The following is a 16345-nucleotide window of genomic DNA, read 5'->3' as shown; positions in this document are numbered from 1 at the left end:
GTTAGAATGATGGCTTTAATCTAAGTTGTCTTGTGATTGTTGTTTGACTTGCATCCCACTGGGATTGTGTACGGTACTTTTTTTTCTGGAAGACTTTGCAGTTTTTTCCTGGATCTTTCTGTTTGCACATAGTCACTTTAAGATGTTTTTTTGTTCATGTTTTTTGTTTGTTGCGGTTGCACCCGATTCAAGAGCCTAATGGCTCACAGGGGTATACCAAATAAATTCAACTGAAACTGAAAAGTGCACAGCTCCCAATGGCTTCCTTATATCGGAAAGAAGAGCGCGTTCCAGACGGCCGTAGATGGCTCTCCTGCCCTTCCCGTGAGGCCAGATCTGCAGCGGGTACCCATTCGAGGCCGAGTCGACCTAGGGGAGGCCCAGCACCGGTTCAGATAATCGTCACCGGTTGTTGGTGGCCGTGAGCGGGAACTGAACTCGGGTCGCAGGGTTCAAAGCCCAGCGCTACGGTAACCGCTACACCACCGCTCCTCTACTTATCACCCCCCTCCTTCTCTCCCCCCCCCCCCCCACCACGACTGCAATTACGCCGGTCAGCGTGGCGGCGCGCGCGCGTGCAGGGAACCACGCGGCGCGCGCTCATTGAAACACTCCACCACCACCCCTGGTGGACGCCTGCGATTCGTGCCACTGCTATGAAATGACAGCGAGACCCCGAATTACGTCTACACTTTTCGATTTAAAGCTTTCGTGACTGCGGGGATTCATATTCTTGGTTCTTTCAAAGTCTTTGAGATTTTGAGACACCCCCCCCCCCCCCCACCGCCTACACATTTCGAAAGGAGTGACTAACCCCATATCTGCATTTGTCATCAATATGCTAAATTCCTCTGTTGATATGTAAACTCCTTTGTCAAGGCGCTCTGCTCCACCCATCCAGCTTAAAATACGCTGCCAAGCTTAGCAGTGTTCATTAGGACACTGTCTTTCCGACAGCTCTGTTCTTCACCTGAGGACGGCTGCTTGCGTTGTGGCCGAAACGTCGTGAGAATTTCATTTTATAATGTTTTATTTGTATTATTTTATTATTTCCCTTCTACGTGACTTTACCGAAAGAACCAAGAATACGTCTACACCCCCCCCCCGTCCCCGCCCCTTTTTAACGTCGTTCGCAAAGACGTCTTTAATTTTTTTCATGAATACCACGACCCCATTTGCGTCGCCACAACCCCAGGCCTACGTCGCTGCCAGCATCGCCCGTTCTGTCTCGATATCCGTCGCCTCTCAGCCTCCGCCTCCATCACATCGTATCGAACAAGTAAACCCGTAAAAACAAAGTTTTTCACTATAAATCCTTTATATGCGTGGCGGCTAGAGTCCTCTCGTCCTCTGGCTTGAGATGGCTGCCACCTATGGGTCAGATGATTGTCTGCCACCATTAAGCAATTGGTAATTAAATATTTAATTTGTTTTCCCTAAACAGTGTAAAATTTTGGAATTTTTTTTTCACGAAAATTAATTGTCACACACAACGAGTCTGTGTGGAAAATGTCAGCTCGATTGGATCACGGGAAGTGGGTTAAAAAACGAGCGAAAGATTTGCACGGTCCTAAGCAAGCAAGCGAACTTAATATAAAGGATTTAAAAATATATTCGCCTGTGGAGGACGCGGGGATCGATCCCGCGACCTTTGGCATGGGAAGCGAGGGCGCTACCAACTGCGCTACTTCGCCACGGCCTGTGGAGGGGTTACGCTCTGGGCTCTTACACTGTGACGTTCAGCCAAAGCCATGAATGAGTTCTATTTGAATATATGTAAAATACATTTTTTTTGCCTAAAAAGTGTAAAATTTTTGGAATTTTTTTTCACGAACATTAATTGTCTCGCACGAGTCTGTGTGGAAAATGTCAGCTCGATTGGATCACGGGAAGTGGGTTAAAAAACGACCGAAAGATTTGCACGGTCGTAAGCAAGCAAGCACGCAAGCAAGCAAGCACGCACGCAAGCAAGCAAGCAAGCGAACTTAATATAAAGGATTTAATAAAGGATTTAAAAATATCAGCGCACCTTTCAGGAACGCATCCCCGATGTACAGGGTCGGTGTACGGTGATTTTTTTCTGCAATATTTTGCTGTCTTTTCTTGGATTTTCTGTTTGCACATAGTCACTTTAAGATGTTTTCTTGTTCATGTTTTTCTTTTTAAATCTTTTATATTAAGTTCGCTTGCTTGCTTGCTTGCGTGCTTGCGTGCTTGCTTGCTTGCTTACGACCGTGCAAATCTTTCGGTCGTTTTTTAACACACTTCCCGTGATCCAATCGAGCTGACATTTTCCACACAGACCCGTTGTGCATGACAATTAATTTTCGTGAAAAAAATCCAAAATTTTACACTGTTTAAGGAATTTTTAAAAAATATTTAATTACCAATTGCTTAATGCTGGCAGACAATCATCTGACCCATAGGTGGCAGCCATCTCAAGCCAGAGGAAGAGAGGACTCTAGCCGCCACGCATATAAAGGATTTATAGTGAAAAACGTTGTTTTTACGGGTTAATTTTTGTTTGTTGCGGTTGCACCCGATTCAAGAGCCGAGTGGCTCACAGGGCTATACCTAATAAATGAACTTTGAACTTTGAACGTAAACCGGGGTATTACTGTATTCAGGAAACACTGCCATTACATATGGCGGGGGAGAGGGAGCGGGTCTGGGTTCATTTTAATCATCAAATAATCGCATACTGTACTTGATTAGGAAATCTGAGTTTTGCTGGCTGGAATCCTGCCTCTCTGGCTGGATTCCTAGTGCGCGGGCAAGTGCACGCGCGCGGCGGTGACGTCTCCGCAGCGCATCTGCGTGATGACTTCACCAGCATCTCACAGCCACGAGGGTTCGTGCGTGCTGGCGGACTGTTACCTGAAACGTCGAATATTACATGTATTTATTTTCAAGGCACACACATTGCTTTTGACGAATGTGTGTGTTGTTTGTGTTGTTGTTGTTATTTGCGTTCCATGTACCAACGCAGCAGCATGGCCAAATAGTTCGTGTAATTTCTCGAATGGAATCAGCGCTCTTGTACGTCGCGTTGTCAACACACGTGGCACGCGCACACACGCGCGCAACGCACGCATCTGGACAAAGGGCCATCGTCGTCGATGGCACGAAGCACAATGCCCGCTTTCATCTGGAATTTACATTCGTTCGCTTTTTGATGGGACACCGATGTGTCGGCCGAATGTCGTTGACATGCACCTGCTCCAACGTGCGAAACGCATTGATGGAATGAAACGTTGGAGAAGAGGCGTGGAGCGGGGGAGGGGGGAGGGCATGACCACGCTCACGAGTTCGCAGGCGGATTTCCAAGTCCAGCCCACGGCCGCCAAAGCGGGTCTGGACATAGAGAGGCGTGGCGATTCAAGATTCGGCCACCCCTTGGGAAGTCACTCTCACCTCGATCCTACAAGGAGGTCGCCTGGCCAGAGTTCACGCAATGTAAACAGCGCTAATCTACTTTGTTTTATTGTTTAGCGACTAAAGCCCACTGAGCTATTTTGCAGAGGCGACTTGGCCATAGCGTGACGATATAACTCATCGTCACTTGTGGGACTTCATCGAAGCAGACAAATAATGTGAACGTCGCCATGGGATTAACGCTGCCTATACACCAAACGAAACTAATTGATATCACCAAGTAAAGCTCGCTCAGCTCTGAGCTATTTCTTTTCCAGAATCGACATGGCTACACATGATAGCTCATGGCTCATGTCGTCATCATCACACGTGGAAATGTATCGTAGCAGCCAAATAATCGAAGCGCGTGTTGATTACACTGGTCAACAAAAAAAAACATTTTTTTTTGGCCTGGACTTTTGCAGCTGTTTTAGACTAATTTCAGGGTGCCGATTCCAAATCTGATCTCAGATTTGCTCTATCACATCTAATTTTTATGCTATCGGCATACCCCATTTTAATTTATTTTACCCGAAATTAACTCTGTCACTTATGATTGCAAGTTGTTGCGAGTCAGTGACTGCTTTAGTGTTCAAATATGGTGCTGTATTTTTAGGATAGTGTGTTTATAATATCATTTTATGTAGATATCCACATTTATTTAATATTTTTCTTCTGCAGTTTTTATTGAAAATGCAATATTTGATATCTCAAAAACCTGATGTGATAGACAAAAACTGATGCCAGATTTGGAATCAGCACCCCAAAATTACCGTAAAACCGTTGGAATACCTTATGCCAGAAAAAGTGTGTTGACCAGTGTTATAGATGTGGTGGAAGGAGGGTGGGTAGGGGGGGGCAAAAACCAGAAGAGGAACCCGGAGAACAATCCACGAGACTACCAAGGGGAGAGAGAGAGAACACTCGGACTACAACTATACTACACACGAAACTAAAAATTAGTTTTATTATTATTTTACCAGGTAAGGTCCACTGAGCTGAACAGCTATTTTTCATAAGCGACCTGACCTGACACCTGTTAAATGTTTCGAGTTTGCGTGTCTCTCTCCGTGGGATCGCGTGGGATTTTCTCCGGGTCCTCCGCGTTTTCCCCTTTACATTTGAGAAACGTGCGTTGAGGGCATTCGGCTGCAATACATTTCCACACGATAAAGCTAATTCGTTGAGCTATCATTTGTGACCGGGTCGCTTCTGAAAAAGAGCTGCATAGCTCAGTGGGCCTTAACCTGGTAAAATAAATAACAAAAAAAACAGCAGACGGAGCAACTTCAAAATACGCGTTCTTCAAAATCGCTCTCTTCCCAGATGAACCGGGAGCCGTTGGCTGCACAAGCGGCCACCCGCACATCCCCTGGCACAGATGTAACGGCAGTCGTGAGTTCGCAGGGGGGGTGCCAACAGCTGGCAGCGTGGCCACGTGTCCAGAGAACAGAGAAACGGCGGCACCCGCTATCCACTAATCAAAGCCCAACACATTTCAGAGGGAGGTGAAGGTTGGGCAGTTTATACAAATTACATTATGTATTTTTTTTTGCTCAGCAGTTCTAGTTTCGGTGCATATACAACGTCAGGTCACACGTTCAAAATATTAAAATAACAAAGTTGTGCGTCGTTATATTATATAAAAAATATATTTTTAAATGTTGTCCTATCTATCACCACCGTTGTTCCCGTTGCGTCATCGCTTTGTGCGCCATTTTTGTTTGGAACGCATCTACTACCACCGCCCAAATTGAGGGAAGCCTGTACATTTCCACCATTCAATCACAGAAACCACTCGCGACACAGCGATTTTAAGCTCCAACTTCGTGTTGAAATCACCTATTGTAACAAATCCCACATAGGCGACCTCCGAATAATACAAACCCTCAAAAAGCCTGCAACCAGCTGCTGGACGTGGGGCGTGGATATCCGAACAGGCCGCTGCTTGACGCGGCCCACCGGACAAATAGAACCCGCGACTGAGCTCGCCACGGGGGCAGCAGAGGCGAGGAGACGTCCTCGTTTTCCTGGGTCACATAGCAGCAAGTCACGGAGGTCGTTCCTCGGACAAGCCTGCACATGAGCCCTTAACAGTGGGCCCCGCTTTCGAGATCCAACGTAGGGCAGCTTGGAAAAGAACTAAATATTAAAAGCGACTTCTGAAAAACAAGCACATACATACAATTTTTTTTTTACTATATATATATTTTTGCCAGGTAATAATAATTTACATTTATTTGTAAGGCGCCTTCCACTGATGTCCCAAGCTAAGGTCCCCTTCGTGGATCTGCACGTGTGTATTATATAAATATACATGTATGTGTAAGCACTGTGTGGGTAGCGGTAGTGCGGTGGTCAGCGCACTGCGCCAAGAACCCGGATTCCAAAGTTAAACTTTATTTTATTTTACCAGGTAATGCCCAATGAGCTGTGTCGCTCTTTTTCAGAAGCGATCTGGCCACAAATGATATCTCAACGAAGTGGCCCATCATGTGGAAAATTACAGCAGCCAAATACAAAAAAAAACCCGGAGGACCCGGAGAAAAATCCACGCGACCACGGGGAGAACATGCGACCTCCAATTATACAGGCGTCAGGGTCGAGGATCGAGGATCGAACCCACGCCCTCCTGTATACCAGGCAAGGTAGTTAATATTTCGCCACCGTGGCGCCAATACACATGCGCAGGTCCAATTATGTTTGATGTCAGCGGGATTGGCAACACCGGGTGCCACTGCATCAAGAGTGCAGCTCAATGTGAGAAGATTCGCCCAGACCGCTCCGTGCAGCGTGCCCAGGCACGTTTGTCTGCGAGCCCAAGTGAGTCCATATTATTACGGTACGCTGCAAAGGTCCGTTGCTTAGGATAAGGAATTGTCGGCGTAAAGGCACTACCACGAGAGTGCACAGTACACCGACCCCATAAACCCCTCTGTATATTATTCCCTTTATCGCTAAGATTATCCGAACAGTTTTAATACAAATTAATTGCGTGGACATCTGGTAACCCTCGCCACTCATTCAAGCGCGTTTTGTTGCGCTACATCGCAGGATTACGAGGGCACGAGGCGGGATGGATTCGACGTGGCCGCAAGATAATCCCCGTAACGGCGTTAGGGACTGGTCCCGGCTGCGACTGAGCGTTTCGTAAATGGCTGAATCATTCAGCCGTGCAGGCACCCACAGCAGCAGCAGCAGTTTGACAGCAGCAGCGGCGGCGGCGGCGGTGGCAGTGCGCACGTGGCAGTGTGCACGTGGCGGTGTGCACGTGGCGGTGTGCACTTGGCGGTGTGCACGTGGCGGTGTGCACGTGGCAGTGTGCACGTGGCGGTGTGCACGTGGCGGTGTGCACGTGGCGGTGTGCACGTGGGCAGTGTGCACGTGGCGGTGTGCACGTGGCAGTGTGCACGTGGCGGTGTGCACGTGGCGGTGTGCACGTGGCGGTGTGCACGTGGCAGTGTGCACGTGGCGGTGTGCACGTGGCGGTGTGCACGTGGCGGTGTGCACGTGGCGGTGTGCACGTGGGCAGTGTGCACGTGGCAGTGTGCACGTGGCGACATGTGGCTCGCTCGGTGACAGCGGCCACACAGCACGCGCGTGGCTCGCGACGCCGCCGCCGCTGCTGCTTAACCCTGACAGCGCGCGGGATACAGGCGCTCCAACAGCAGAGCCCGGTCCGGGATGGCGCCCTGGGATTGAACGCAGCCATTGGTGGGTCGAAGGCAAGAGGCATCCGATGGACGCTTCTCGCCGCATGCGTCAGAATGAGCGTGCACGAGCGGGCGTGGAGGGTGGGTGGTGAGGGGGAGGGTGGTGAGGGGGTGGGTGGTGAGGTGGAGATTGGTGAGAGGGTGGATGATGAGAGGGTGGGTGGTGAGGGGGTGGGTGGTGAGGTGGAGTTGGTGAGAGGGTGGATGATGAGAGGGTGGGTGGTGAGGGGGTGGGTGGTGAGGTGGAGATTGGTGAGAGGGTGGATGATGAGAGGGTGGGTGGTGAGGGGGTGGGTGGTGAGGTGGAGTTGGTGAGAGGGTGGATGATGAGAGGGTGGGTGGTGAGGGGGTGGGTGGTGAGGTGGAGATTGGTGAGAGGGTGGATGATGAGAGGGTGGGTGGTGAGGGGGTGGGTGGTGAGGTGGAGGTTGGTGAGAGGGTGGATGATGAGAGGGTGGGTGGTGAGGGGATGGGTGGTGAGAGGGTGAATGTTGTGAGCGCCCAGACAAACCACTGCTACAATCTGCCTCACCCCTTGGGCATATGTTCTCGTGGTTACACTCTAATTTGTGAAACGTGCGTGTATGAGTGTGTGTGTGAGTGTGTATGTATAAGTGTGTGGGGAGCGATAGTGTAGCAGTTAGCGCGCTGCGCTATGAACCCGGCGACACGGGTTCGATTTCCGTTCACGGCTAACACCAGTGACGATTATCTGAACCGGTCCCGGGCCTTCCCTAGGTCGACTCAGCCTAAAATGAGTACCTGGTGCGGTGTGTAAACATTGCCACTAGGGAGACAAAGGCGGTCGGGCGTGGTGCTGGCCACCCACCCCCTCGTGTACTGTTCCGGCCTTCATAGGTGCTCGCTAACAGCACTTGACCCTACAGTATGTTAAGGCTATACGGGGGATCTTTATCTTTATGTATAAGTGTATGTGTGTGTGAGTGTGTGTATGAGTGTGTGTGTGAGTTTTACACTCGTAGTTTACGGGGGCGGCATGGGCTAGAGAAGAGATGAAGTGATGTATTACAGGAGAATGTGGAGCTGAGTGGACTTGCCGATGACTGGTACCAGCGGTGTCAAGATCGGCCTCTGTGGAGGAGGCTTGTGAAGGAGACTACTGGGCAGTTGGAGGCAGTCGTCCTCCAACAACAACGGAGGAGCGACGCTCACAACAACGAGCGGAGCGCCGGGTGGCTAAAACACAGCAAGTTGGCACAGTAGGTGGCACAGGTGGTGCATCAGCCAGTCGTCTCAGTCAGGCGACCCGTGGCACCTGGGTCTGCCCCGTGACCTGCCAGCGGGCGTTCGACACTTCACGTGGCCTCAAGGTGTACATGGCCTGGCACAAGCGTCGTGGTGATGTCACCGCTACTTAGTGGCGAATGGCGGTTGTTGTTGTTGTATGAGTGTATGCATAAGTATGAGTATGTATGAGTATGCGAGGATGTGTATGAGTGTGCGAGGATGTGTATGAGTGTGCGAGGATGTGTATGAGTGTGCGAGGATGTGTATGAGTGTGTGTATAAGTATGTGAGGATGTGTATGAGTGTGTGTGTGCCGTGCTGGCCTTCATAGGTGCTCGCTAACAGCACTTGCCTCAGCAGTCTGTTAAATGCTATACAGGAGGTCTTGTCTTTGTTGCAGAGTTAGCGCTGCACTAAAAACCTCGCAGATCCGAGTTCTAATCCTGCTAGGTCAACTCGGTCTTATACGAATAGCTGGTGCAGTGTATGAACATCAGCACTGGGAGGCAAGAGCGGCTTAGCGTGGTGCTGGCCACACTCTCCTCTCTCGTGCTTTGGAGATATGACGCAATTGAGGTCGTGTTCATGTTGAGCAGCATTGATAACAACTGCATGGGCCTAAGACAAGAGACTCATGGCACCAGAGTTTAGTGGTAACATCACTTAACTTGCCACGCTGTCAGTGACGGGCTGTGGCTAAGAAAGTTGGCCAGGAATTGTAAACACACCTGCCCAAATTCGGGTCTTGGGCACATACTTATTTATTTTTAAATGGGTTATGCGACAAACTGTGCACCGTATACGAATAGCTAGATTTGCGATGTGACTTATTAGCATGATTTTGCCGTGCGATCTCATTGGCCCATTTTGGCTGGGGAACTTAATGCCAACTAAGAGCGTAAATAAGCAATGAAGCATAACACATTAGAGATAATATATATCTATTTGATTTGAAGCTTTCGTGACTGCAGAAATCCATACTCTTTGGTTTTTTCGGTAAAGTCACGTAGAAATATAATAATCCCACCTGAGGACGATCGCTTGTGTGGCGATCGAAACGTCGTAATCTATTATTTTTCTACGTGACTTTGCCGAAAGAACCAAAGAGTATGAACATATATTTTTTTATGTACATGTTTTACTCTGATCACATTTGCAATTTCCACCCACAGACCGACCCACCGGCCCTCAGAATGGACCGACCCACCGGGCAGTTGCCTGGACTGCCCTATGGCCAGTCCAGGCCTGCACACTGCCTCGTGGTCGTGTGAAGGGCGCATCGAGCACCACTCACTGCAGTCAGGTCCATTCACCGGCTGGGTGGATAGCCTAGTGGTGAATTCTAGAAGGGGGTCGGGGGGGGGGCAATGGGGCCAATCCCCCCCCCGACCCCGCCTCCTTAAGACCCAAAATGTTACCAGACAAATATGAATAAAATGTTCTCGAAATCTGAGAAAACCTACACGGGTGCGAGCAACACTCATTCCCGTACAGACGAAACAGACTTAGATTGGTCCACACTTGCTGTATTACCTTCTACTGGCAAGACGGGGTATGTCTATTCATTTACGACCCACAGGAAGGGAGTTTCACAACATCAACTCTTATTGCTACCTCCAAAGTGCTGGGTTAAAGGCCACGTGCATAGCCATCACTACAATTGTCTGGCAAATAAACATTAAAGCGAAACATGCAAAGTCGAACCTTTCTGAAATAGCAAAACATATGAAGTGAGGCTTTCCTAGATAAATAAGTGGCCTAGTTTTATTATAATTTTCGATAACAAACTGGTAACTCGAGTGCGATTAGACAGACATTGCAGACGACTTATTTTCGCAAGAAACTGGCCACCATTTTATTTTATAGCGGCGACGTTGCCATTGACAACGCCACGCCCATGTAACTGCGTCCAACCAATCAGAGACACTCGAGACCCACCACTCGGGCTCCTGGCGACAGACGGAGGGAGTTCCTGACACAGGATTTCAAAAATGAAAAAAAGAAAACAAAGATAACCCGTTAGGTCCTACAAGCATCGCTATTAATAGCTATTGGCGTTTTTGGTGATTGCATGGGGATCAGAGGAGCTGCATAGCGCCACACGCGTATGGATTATGCGAGCGTCTGCGCGAGTCGCCTGGCCCGCTCCAATTTTTTGTTATTGATTTTGTTTCGTTTGTAAAATAATAAAGAACTAAAATAATAAAATAATAACTGTAATTGTCTTCCGCTGAATTAGACGGCTCGCGTAAGGAGGTGTGCGCGTGCCGCCTCGATGGAGCGTGTAATCGCGCGGGGGGGAAGGCGGGGGGGGATGGGGTTCAGAGTGGGGGCGACGTGGGCACGCAGCCAGCTCTGCATGCGAATGAGATGATGAGCAAATTGGATGAACGAGGAAGTGAAAGTGGAGCGACGCACTAGCGGCGGAACGAGCACGCACGCGTGGGGCTTAAAGAGTCGTGCCTTCCCGAAACATGAACGCCTGTTCACTCCCGGCCGTTCCACGTGTAACGAAGTAGGCAATTGGTCGTTGAAGCTCGCCGCATGCCACTCACAAGTCTCAACCATTGGCCGAGGTCCGTGGCTACTTTGCATAATCACCTTAAAGGGAGAAGCTAGCGGAACGATAAACCTCTATTGTGGCCGGAGCGTGTAATCCCGCGGGCGGGGAAGCCATAGGGTTCGGAGAGAGGGGCTTTTCATTTCCTATGGGATCTGGCACGAGAATGAAGGTTGGTTGATTATAAAATAGAGCTTAGACTGCGGTCATGTGCGTAATTATAACGCTAATGTTACGTCACTGTGCTGTCAACCCCGTACCTGTTCCTAGGGATATTTTATGACGTCATTGGCGCTATGTATGTATGTTGAACTTCTTTCTCACCGTACGTAGCCAGCCGTGCTTATCGGATGGAAGTAGTGACCGTGATTTTAAAGTTTGGGTTGTAACGAAAAGCTGATAGATGGGTTGTATTTTAAAGATATTTACCCCCCCCCCCTCCACCATCTTACACGCGATTAAACCACGAGGAGGACAGTCATTTTGGGTATTTTTACGCAACCGGTCACTCCAGCAGTGTTCGTAGTCCTGGAGAGAGACTGGTCCCTCTGATGAGAATCTCTCACTTACATCGCTGGCACAGGGCCGCTCTGATTTTACCTTCCGAGATGTGACGAGATCAGACGTGTTTGATCACATGCTAAATAATGGTTTATGTCGTGAAGCCGTCCAGTGGTCGCCACCTTGCGAAGATCACTTACGGGATCGTTAATATTCACGGGGGGAAAGGCGTTAATGTTTTAGGGACTGGTTTAGGGACATTCGGTCTATGTGGTGCTCACCCGTATGAAGATCTCATCACAGCATTGAGGTCAAAGTGTGGCTCACGAGAAGATACAAGCGGTCACAGGCCACTCGCACAGCGTGCGGCATGTGCAGTCTCGGAGGGGACACTTGGCCTGAGACTGAGTACACGCCATGCTGTGCGATAGAATTTGAGAGACATTGCGCGTGACAAGTGGAAGAAACTCGCGTTCAGTGCTCGCATCGCCACGAGAGACAAATCGTGCAGAACGAGGGGACGCAATGAAGGTAAAACGCTCTTCTCTTTAGCGTTGCGAGCAGTTGGGGCTGCGATCAATGCGCGCATGGCAAGAAGACCAGGCCGAAATTGTACGCAGTCTAGACAGTTCATCCATAATCGGGCTGATGGACAAGTCCGTGTCCTGACATCGAAAGCAATGGATAGCATTTTGAACCTTGCGTTATTTCTCGACACGGTTCCCCTTTGCAGTGCAACGCGATTGGTCGATCCATATTCATCAGTCTCGTCATCCATGGCACAAGACTTCTCTTCAAACAATTCGCTCACAACCGACGTCGGTTCAACGTTACTATAGAACACTCGTCGTCCCTGTGTGCGATTACCTAGCTGTGGATACGAGTGCAAGGTCAGGTGGGTGCCAGGTGTGAGCCTCTTTAGTATTTATAGAAAGCTCTAGTTCAATTCAAATGGATGCGGATCGGTTTCTTTTACATTTCTATGGATTGACAGATTTAATCTGCTATTGTAAAAAAAAAAAACGCATGTTATCAGAATCAGAATCCGATTAGCTATGAAGCTCTTTTCTTTTCATGCGCTTATAGATCATGTGATTCTGTGATGCGGGCTCACTTTTAGGTACGCATTCGCCTCGCGTTAGAGCGGCGCTTTTCCCCATGTCAGGCCGTTGGACTTTTTTCCATCACCGATCGTTCCACGCGGTGGGGGAGGCAGCATTAGAGTGAAACCCAGTGGCCCTCAACGGCTCGAGTAGCTGATTCAGCGCGACACGCAGTCCCGAGCAGGATAGACGCGAAACCACGGGGGAAGAGACAAGTTAAAACAATGACGCCTGGAAAGGAAAAGTGAGATGTCACGTAATCTCCTCCGTCCGCGAGCCAAACCTAAATTCACATTAACAAGGGGGGGGGACACACGTGTGTTGGCGCACGCGGTCAGTGTAAGAGACGCTGATGCCGCAGCCGCCCGCTGCTACAATGTAAAGTCTCACATTGTACGTAGTTGTAGCGGTTATCCCACGGCGCTACGAACCCAGCGACCCGAGTTCGATTCCCGCTCACGGCCAACACCGGTGACGATTATCTGAACCGGTCCTGGGCCTCCCCTAGGTCGACTCAGCCTCAAATGAGTACATGGTGCAGTGTTTAAACATCGCCACTGGGGAGACAACGGCGTTCGGGAGTGGTGCTGGCCACCCATCTCCTCGTGTGCTGTTCCAGCCTTCATAGGTGTTCACTAACAGCGCTTGCCCCAGAAGTCTGTATGTGTGTATGTTGAAGTTCTTTCGCACCGTACGTAGCCAACCGTGATAATCGGAGGAGCGGGGGACGGACCACAAACTTAACACAAAAAGCAGTTGTATTTATTCGTAATGATGTTATATATTATAAATGCAACCGCACACTCAAAAAATTAACAACACTCTTCTACTGCAGCGCGCACTAATTCATTATCATCATCATCATCCGTTGTTTAACATGAGACGCAGTTTGTCAATGACGTGTGTACAACGGTGCACTTTGGCTCATATCGATGCGTGGGGCTCTTTAATGATCATCACGAGTGCAGGCGGTTTGCCGATGAATAATCCCACGGTGTTTACCGAATTTTATCGGCACATGTATAGTGTGCTAAATCACAGACACTAGTAGGAGGTACTCTCTCTCTTTGATTCCGGCCTTCACAGCCTTAGGGGATAACCACACACCGGGTCGGGACAGCCAACATGCTTCCAGACCCACGGCTTGCAGAGGGCGAAGATCACGACGAGTTCCACTCCAGATCGCAGCAGCCCCGACTGCGAGTCGGAGCTCGCCTTTTATCCTGCCCAGCGTGGCCAAGCTCCGCCCTCAGCCCTCGTACCCCTCTAGATCGCCCAGAGGGCTCCGTGCCTTGCCCACAGGTGCAACTGGTAGAACGGGCTGCTACCACAAATTCTATTGTCTACCAATCGCCCAGCGGCACGCGCTCCACATGTGTAAGGACAGGGTTATGTAGGGACGGTACGGCTCTCCGGGATCATGGTTACTAATTAATGTAACGGGAAGAGACAGGGTCACGTTAGGGTAACGTGGGACCTAAGTGGTCGCTAATAATGATTGATGGGACAGGCGTTGACGAGGTCACGTGAGGGGAAGCACGGGACCCAAGGGTCGTAAATTGTAATAAGGGCGGAGAGAGACAGGCCCAGGTGTGGTGAGAGAGAGTTCGGGAATAGGGGCGTGGCCAGGTCGTGATGGAGATAAGAGCCGGTGTGAACCGGGGCTCTGGGCTGCTGTTGTAGGGGAACTGCCGTAGCCATCGTCACCTTGGAGCGGGTCGTCTTCGTCATCCTGGAGTGGGCACCGTGTGGTCTTGAAGGGCTGGAGTTACGTTGTCTCAGAATAGAGGTACCTAAATTACCTAAGTGTATATAGTCACGCGCGGTTACTCGTTAAGTTGTCGGCGGACTTTGATCATCATAAATATATATCAAGAACAAGGCGGTGGGTCTGAGAGCTACATTACACGTGTATCGTTGCGCGGTGTATGGTGAGGTTAGCGGGTGGAGTGGTAGCGCAGCGGTAAGAGCATTGTGCGACAAACCCAGTGCGCCCTGAGTTGGCGTCCTCACCACGGTCAACATAAGTGGAGGTGACATCTGACCCCCCACCCCGATTCAGCGAAGTATGCTGAAACAACTCCCCTCCCCCCCCACCCAATCACCGACACGGCGTGGTGAAGACCTTCATCCAACAGTGGATTGACAAAGGGCCGTGCATTATTCATTTTATATTCACGACTCGCACTGCCCGCGCATCTGCGGGGGCATCACGGCCGGGGTGGAGGCGTGACGTCAGCGCGACGCGGCTGACGTCATCACGCAGATGTGCGCGGTGACGTCACCAGCGTGCACTGACGAGCCCACCCGCGTCACAGCCAGCCAGCCAGCAAAACTTTTTTTGTCTCTTATAGTTGCACTCCGGAGACACAAAACATCATCCAATCTATGCACGCGTTTACAATAATTCGTGACCAAAGAGACGCTCACGTAGCCCACGAATACAATGTGTAGGACAATGATCCCCCGTACCATATAGCCTTAACAGACTGTTGGGGCAAGTGCTGTTAGCAAGAACATCTGAAGGCCGATGGACTCTACGCATACATACATACATACACGAACCTAAGAACGTCATTTCACACCAGGAGACAGCCCACTGTCACCTAAGTCGCATTTCTCAATGCAGGCAATGGAAGCAATGTGCACGTGCACAGCCTTTGTGTTTAATGTAGGCTTGTTTAGGTGGTCGCTGACAGCACTTACCCCGACAGTCAGGAGAGTGAGCGACTCAAGGGGGCGACGATGAACCACAGACAAAGCGGGGAGGGGGCCACGCGGTGAGCCCGCGCCAACAATCGCCAAAGCTCCGTGGGTCCTCGATATACGAGAGTGTTCTCAGACAATGAATGGCAGGGAACACGAGCACCCCGGGAGTAAATCCACACGTGCCAAGGGGGCAACACTCTATCCCGTGCAGATGCACCAGGTGGAGTGCCACACCTTGCTTTACCGCCGTCTCCTGGGGTATCGCTCATCCTCGACGCCAACGGGAAGGTCTGTGAGTGATCCGTTAACCCTTACTGCTGCCTCCACAGCGCTGGGTTATAGCCCACGTGCATAGCCACCACCACAATCTCTCCGGCTAATGAGCCAACAGAGCCAGACGTGTAAAGAAACACCTTGTTGAGTTCATAGCCGTCACTGCCCTGTTAAGGCTTTACGGGGGATATGTCTTAGTTTATGTGTACGGTATTTGTGTAAGTATAACCAGATATGTATCATGTCTCCACGTACAAGTGTGTACTCTACAAGTACAGTGTGTGTTTTGTATGTGTGTAATATGCATGTAGAAGTGTATGTTTGTATGCATGTATACGTGTTAATGTACGGTCGTGTGCAAGTATGTCAACTATGTATATGGACATTGTGTGCTTATGTCTGCATCTATATGTATTTATGTAGATTATATATGTCGTACGTATACATACATATGAGTGCAAGGTCAGTGTGTGTATACATGTGTAGTATAGTGGTTAGCGCACTGCGAACCCGGCCACCCGAGTTCGATTCTCGCTCACGGCCAACACCCAGTGACGATTATCTGAACCGGTACCTGGGCCTCCCCTAGGTAGACTCAGCCTCAAATGAGTACCTGGTGTGGTGTGTAGAACATCGCCACTAGGGAAACAAAGGCGGCCGGGCGTAGTACTGGCCACCCACCCCCTCGTGTGCCGCGCCGGCCTTCATATTTGCTTGATGACACAACTTGCCCCAACAGTCTGTTAAGGCTATACGGGGGGATATTTTGTCTTTACTATGCATGTGTATTTATGTGTACACATATGTCTATGTATTCACGTGAGT

This window comes from Lethenteron reissneri, chromosome 27, assembly GCF_015708825.2.
Source record: "Lethenteron reissneri isolate LAM-NWPU_2019-01 chromosome 27, ASM1570882v1, whole genome shotgun sequence".
In the NCBI taxonomy this organism is placed as follows: domain Eukaryota; kingdom Metazoa; phylum Chordata; class Hyperoartia; order Petromyzontiformes; family Petromyzontidae; genus Lethenteron; species Lethenteron reissneri.
Note: the sequence above shows the minus strand (reverse complement) of the source record.